Genomic DNA, 7,473 nt, shown 5'->3' with positions numbered 1-7,473 from the left:
GTAACCCATTCTGAGGACCTGGTGTGCTGTTCTTTTATCTGCAAAATGCCTCCACAAGGGCCATCGCGGCAGGCTTTGAATACATCATAAATTTCATCTTCACCAATGCACCTCCGGATTTCCTGATCGAGTCCTGTGTGAAAAAGACACCTGCTTATCCAGCTGTACCTAGCGCTTTGCTGAATGATCTTCCTTTTTTCTCTATACGATAGGTGTGATGGTAGTTTTCCTGCAACTAAATAGTTGGCAATGTCTGCATACCAAGGTGAGTGAGTAGATACTGCAAATAAATACTCATCAGGAAAAGAATCATCTACTGGAATATTTTCATCAGTTTTTAACTGAAAAAGAAAATCAGCAACCACACTCTCTTTTCCTGGTCGATCTACAATTGTGATATCAAATTCCTGTATAATAATAACAACCATCTGGTAACTCGAGCATTTGTAACTGATTTGTTCATTAAATATTTAATGGCCGAGTGATCAGTATGCACAAAAGTAGTGTAACCAGTAATATAATGCCGAAACTTATTGATAGCATAAATCACTGCTAGGAATTCCTTCTCAGTAACTGTATAATTAAGTTCAGCCGGGGTCATATTTTTACTAATAAAATAAATAGCATAGGGAAGACTGTTTTCTTCTTAACCCAAGACAGCTCCAATTGCAGTTTCTGAGGCATCAGAGGATATATGAAAGGGGAGTACCCAATCAGGTCCTCTCAAAATGGGAGCTGTAGACAACTGATGTTTAAGTTCATTAAATGCTTTTTCACAGTCATCAGTGCACTTAAATTCAGCATTTTTTGTTAGTATCACAAACAGAGGAGAATTAAAAAAGAAAAAATTCTTGATAAATCTTCTATATATCCAGCATGTCCTAAGAAGCTTCTCACATCAGTTTGTGTTTTGGGGATAGGGAAAGTCTGAATTACCTATGCTTTAGCTAGATCGACTTGAATTCCTAGGAATGAGATGAAGTGACCCAATACAATACCTTGATTCATCATCATATGGCATTTTTCAGTACTTAAGGCAAGGTGTGCTTCTATACATCACTTAAGTACTTTTTCAAGGTTCTGTAATGCATCCTCAAAGTCACACCATAAGGAGTAAAGTCATCCATAAATATTTCTAAGGAATCATTAAGCATATCAGAAAAAATCCCTATCACTGCTCTTTGAAATGTTGTTGGGGCATTACATAGCCCAAATGGAAGAACCCTGTAGGCAAAGGTCCCCCATGGGCTAGTGAAAGAGGTCTTGTCCTGATCTTGGGGTGCAATCTTGATCTGATTATATCCGTTAAATCCATCCAAAAACGAAAATAATTTCTTACCTGCCAAGTTATCTAATACCTGATCAATGAATGGTAAAGGGAAATGGTCTTTCTGGGTGGCTTTATTTAGAGCTCTATAATCTACACATACTCTCCATTTCCATTTTTCTTGGGTAGAATTACTAGTGGAGAAATCCATTCACTATCAGATATAGGATATATAAATCCTGCATTCAACAATTTCTGAAGTTCTTCCTTCACAATTTCTCTTAAATTGGGATTCATCCGTCGTTGGGGTTGACAGACTGGGCGGGATCCTTCTTTAATATAAATGCAATGGGTGCATAGTTCAAGAGAAATCCCCTCCATATCTGTGTAATCCCATGTGAATTCTTCTTTATTTTCATGGAGTAGCTTCATTAACTGTTGTTTTTCATCATCTGTTAGGTTAGGATTTATATTTAATGTTTTTCCAGGCTCAATTTCTATTGTTATACTTTTGGAGGAGCTGCCAGCTAATGTCTGAGGTAGATTTTCAGTTTTAAGGTTCTGCTGGGATTCAGATTCCAAGATTGCAGTGAAGTGATTATGTATTTCTGGACTGACCGAAGAAGGTTCAGAAATAAAGTTACTGATTAATTCATCTTCGGTTGAGTCTTTGAAAGTTAAAGCTTGTCCGACAGTCAAAATAGGTTGGGTTTCCTCATCCTCGTAATCTAACCATACAAAATTGTCATTATTAATCATGGGTGTGGCATGAGGATAAAGAGTAAGCTGTTTGGTTTCCTGCCCATTAGAGATTGTAATTGATCCAAATCTACAGCTGATGCAGGCATCTGCTATAGCCAGCCAAGGTCTTCCTAGAATCAGTGGATGACCCCCAAACTTTGTTTTACTTTGTAACACAACAAAATCGGCTGGGTAATTCCAAGATTCTACGGAAATTACCAGGTCTTCAATGACTCCTTCAGGTTTAATTGTAGAGCGGTCAACCAGCTCTAAAATGGTTGGAGTTTCTCTAATTAAAATTTTCAACTGCAGTAGCTGTGCTGTTTCAAGTGTCATAATGTTTATTGCAGCACCCAGATCTACTAGAACTTTAGAGACAAAGGTTTTACCAACCTGAACTGTTACTGTAGGGTGACCAGGGTCACCATATTTCACAGGGGGGTTTTTTTCTGTCATTAAAGCAGTCAATTCTCCCATCACATGGAATGTGAGGGGGTCCTTAGCTTTTCTTCCAGGCTTTTTAATGCAGATATCCCTAATAGTTCTAGTATAAATAGGTACATCTCTCAGTGCTTGCAAGAGTGGAATTTTGACATATAAATTCTGCAGTTCTCCTAAAAGGTTAAAAGCAAGTGGCTCAAGTGTTTTAGTAAGAGCCAGGCGTTCAGGGAAGGGCGGCTCTGCTGTTTGAGCAGTCTTGTTAAAAGATGATTCAACTGTTTCAGCATTATTTTTAGATGACTTTTCTTTTCTAGTTCCCTCTTTATCAGAGTCAGTAATGTCATCAATGATGGGTTCAACTATTCTCCCAGAACGTAAATGGATATCATTGCATTGCATAGGGGAAACATATTGATTTTGAATATCAATTACCTGCAAAGATTTATTATTATTTGGGTTGGTGTTAGGTTGTACAGGTAGCTGAGGTCTGATTGTCTGGTTATTCGGTGGAGCGTTAGATGGTAAGGAAAGAGATTTTTTGGTGCTGAGGAAATGGAATCTATTGGGCTGTCCAGTTTGGGTTCCATTGATTAAAATAGGATTGTTGTAGAGCCCAGGATTCCACATGGTAGGATCAGCCAAAAGAAAAAGTTGCTGCATTGGGCATTGAAGGGTGGGGTATTGCATTTGATTCATGGGTGGGTAATTTGATTGAAAAGAGAGTGATTATTCCAACGACTAAATGATGTGTTAGAATTCATACCTTCTCTTTGTGGTTTCCATTGCCTGCTCTGTGTCATCAGGTACACTGCTTCAGCTTCCTCTTCAATTGATTGCAGCGGTGCCTTTATTCCTGGCAAAGAAGGGCATTGTTGAGTCTCATGGTCCTTTTCACAAATAGTGCAAATTGGTACCCTGTCCAATGGGCATTCCCTCAGTGGGTGCTTTTCTCTACATTTAGAACAAAAAATAGCCAGAGCCAGCTTCTGCTGCTTTTTTTTAACCTGCAAGGCATCAATTTGTGAAGCAAAAGAGCTTAACATTTCAATTTTAAATTCTTCAAGCAAGTTACCTATTTCTACTCGTGTTGCTCCTCCACTTGCTGATTTCTGGACTCTTGAGTATATACTGTCCCTGCTTTTTGGTCTGCTTGCTGCTCCTCTGGAACATCTCATACAGAGGTTGACAATCTCATCAAATGGTTCTTTGGAAATATCCCCTTTTCCAAGCATATTCAGCATGTCCAAGTAGTCATCTCGTACCCCTTTTAGCAGTATTGTCTTCAGAATATCCTTACTCATAGTCAGATGATCAGATCGTTGCAGATTATACTGTAGTCTCTCTACAAAGTCCTCCAGATTCTCGTCCTCCTTCTGAACCATTTTAAACAATTCTTCCTTTCTTTATCTTGTTCGGCAATAATCCTAATATTTGGCCAGAAAACTTTCTTTCATCTGATCCCAAGTAGTGATTACCTGAGCTCCTAAGCTCATAAACCACCTTAACGCATTCCCTTTCAATGTTGCTGGAAACAGTTTTAATTTCTGATTAGGGTTTACATAATCATAACTCCTACATAGTATATCAAATTTAAAGAGGAATTCATCAGGGTCCTCAGAGGATAACCCATGAAAGTTGGGTAGTGCTGAGAGTGGAATGTTCTTCATAGGGGTTGCTCCTCTTGGGAGCTCCCCAATAGGAAACTCCAAGGTGGAGAGTGAGTTTTCTCCCCTTCCTTCCACTCTGTTATCCTCCATTGGTCTTTTTCCTGAATCGCTTGCTCTATCTTCAGTATCTTCTGCTTCTTCAGGTTCTTCTACCGGTTCCTCAATGTGCTCTAGTGTTTCCAGCTTCCTTTCAGGTCCTAGTACTTCCTCCGTTTGGTGATCTGTTTGGGAGGAATGCTACATCTGAGGCCTTCGGGAACTTTTCCTCTGGGATGTCTTGGCTTTTGAAATGATCTCGTCAATGAAAGTTTTTCTTCCTCCTCCTGTGTCTTTGCCGCCTGTAAAGTTAGCTTTCCTACATCCTCTCATGCACCTGTTATTCTAAAAGAAAATCGTTAATGCCTTTAAAATCTCTAGTCGCCTTCCCCGGCAATGGCGCCAAATTGTTGGCTGCTCGAATTGTTTATTAATTAAACAGTCGAGTACCACATTAAATTGTCAACCCGGGAAAGTCCTTTTGTTTCAAAGGTGACCTCGTACTGTATGCACTCAATTTTAAAAGCATTAAAGGCTGTAGTATAAATAAATCTACTTTCTAACAAACCCTTACTCTGTGTTACAACAGTTATGATCTATTGCAGAAATGAAATGAAAACAGTTAACTAAAGGTAATAAATCTGCAAAAAGAAATGATGGTTGTTTTGTAACAGAGGACCAGGACCCTATCCTCAGGGTAAGGATGTTCAGCGCCTGCCCCTGTAACCAATTTGCCAATGCACACTGAAAATCCTAATCACCGGTGACACACTCTTTTACAGGGCCAATTGATTAAGAAAACAGAGTATCAGCAAAGGGAAAATATCAGAAGCAATGCTAGAGATACATAGAAATCACACACACACTCAACAGAAAAGAAATGGGTGAATCTTGTGAAGAAGGTGGGCCCTGTCCCTCTCACAAGATTCCCAAGGACACAGATGCTAAGTTAAAATTCTCTGAACAGTGCTTTATTCATCTGCCAAAATGTCAAATTACAATAAGGATTCAGACTTCCTTTGCACTACAATACTCCTGTTACAACTTGTTCAACCCCTTCTTTAATGTATATGTCTCCTCTTTATAGAGGAGACATCTATTACAATAGATTGTCATTATTCATTCAGTTTGACCCTTTTGTACAAAAATAGGAAATCAATTCCTGTTACAACAGTGTGTAACTTTGTCATCTTTCGTTAATTGGATCCTTTTGCTGTTGCAAAGCTGGTAAACCTCAACCGTCTCCTTGAGATCCTCGTACTGTCCTTGGCTGTTTCACCACTGTTGCCGATTTGGTAAATCTCAACTGTTCCCTTGAAGTTCTCGTGTTGTTCCTAGTATTCCAGCATCTGCGACTATGTTTCGCCAGTTTTGGACAGTTGCTGATCATGCTGTGTCAGCATCTGCAAAGTATAGTTCTGCCAGCTTCAGACAGTTACTGCTCCCGCTAGGCAATTGTTGTTTCTGGTATTTCAGCCATTGCAAAATGAGGTTTTACCCGCTTTAGTCAGTTGTTGTTTCTGGTGTTGCAGCAATTGCACAGTTGCTGTTTCTGGTGTTTCAGCAACTGTGAATTATAATTCTACATACTTTGAATAGTTTCAACAATTGTCAGCGACTTAGTCAACTTCCAAAGATTAATTATAAAGATAACATGAATATGTGTTGAATAATTAAACATATAGCAATGAGGAGAGTTACTTCATACCTTTGGAATAATTAGGTCAAAATGTTATCAAGGCTTTCAACTTATGGGCTAAAGAGGGTAACATTATGACAAAATACAAGGTCAAAAGTAGACAATATGGAGTCCTAACATGTACATGCACATCTACTCAGTCGTTAATGCAGACAACTTGAGATTATTTGAACCTTCATTAATGGAAGATCCCGAAGAGCAAAGTCAATTGCCTTCTATTGATGATCTATTAGCTGTGTTAGCGCTTGAGATTTCACCCTAGGCTGAGGAAGGTAAACCTTCAAGGCAACATCAAACCATTTCACCTCGTAGCTAGCCCTACGGGGTATGAGAAGGCTCTCTCCGGTCTATCTCGGCAAATTTTCAATGGGGTGAGATGACCAACAAGTTAACACTGATATTAGGCTAGTAAACTGATTAGGAAGGTTGATCTAAAGTTTTTAGGGTTTTTGGTGGCAATTGGAGGGAGTGCAATTCAGGGTGCGGGGATTGAGCTCAGGTTTTGCAGGTGGGTCTTTGGGGCAAGGTAGGAGTTTGTGTTGATGCCTTAAGCTGAGATGGATGATCAATGAAGAAAGAGAGGGAGCTAAAGAGGGCAAACAATGACTTTGAATCCTCTTTAGACAGTGGAAAACATAAATATTAAACAAAATTGAAAGCTGAGCATGGCATGCATGAATTCAAACTTTATCACTTCTTTTGTTTAATTAGCAGCAATAGAATAAGAGATGGAACACATAAACACACTTAAAATGACAAGTAGGAAACACACCATCAACACAATAATCCACAATGATGTCTGCAAAACCCTGGCCTTCCTTTTCCTCAAATTGCAGAGATACAAGTAAAATATACAATAGAGCTTCTCCCTCAAGAGTCCAACCATGAAAATGAGCAAGAGAAAGCATAATATAGATCATCTAACTCCTTTCCCCACCTCTAGGGGTCGATCTCAGCTTCCTGGGAGCAGTTTGAACTAATTCTAAATTGAGCACTAGATAATAGGCAGTCAAAACAACTTGCCACTAAAACTTAGGTAATCTATCCATGCATTAAATATTCACTATTTACATCAAAGAAACTTCTAGAAGTGTCAAAGGAGAGTAAATTTATCCAAGTGCTATGAAAATTACCCAAAAATCCATCATTTACATGCATTAAGAGTCAACCAAAGTAAAAACAGTGTTTTGCAGGCCGAAATAGTCAAAATTGTGAAATTTCCCTGAGTGGTCGCGCCCCTCCCTTGGAGTGGTCGCGCACATTGGAAGCTATGTTTGAGGGCTTTCCTGGTGTCCAAATCAAGTGCAAGATAGCTTGTTGGAAAGGTCTATGAGTCTACTTTCCAACCCCACCGGAATTTCGGAATGTGGAGTTGATTTGACCTCTCAAAAATCATTTCTCCCAAGGCAGCTTTCTGCAACTCAAAAAAGGGGCAGAAAGTCAAAATTTGCATGTATTTTGAGCTTTTGGAAGTCCAAATCTCCATAAAATTTGAAGTCCATCCATAGGAAAGTTTATTTTTGCATGAAAATTCCAAAAATGTAGAGTTTTCCCGTTCTGAGCTGTCCCCACGAGTGGTCGCGCACGGGGTGAGACCACTCCAACGGCCAAAACCTGTAAAA

Source organism: Pinus tabuliformis, chromosome 8 (genome assembly GCF_031772625.1).
Source record: "Pinus tabuliformis cultivar Carrire ecotype Pingquan chromosome 8, CPIR1, whole genome shotgun sequence".
Taxonomy (NCBI): domain Eukaryota; kingdom Viridiplantae; phylum Streptophyta; class Pinopsida; order Pinales; family Pinaceae; genus Pinus; species Pinus tabuliformis.
This window is presented reverse-complemented; position numbering follows the sequence as displayed.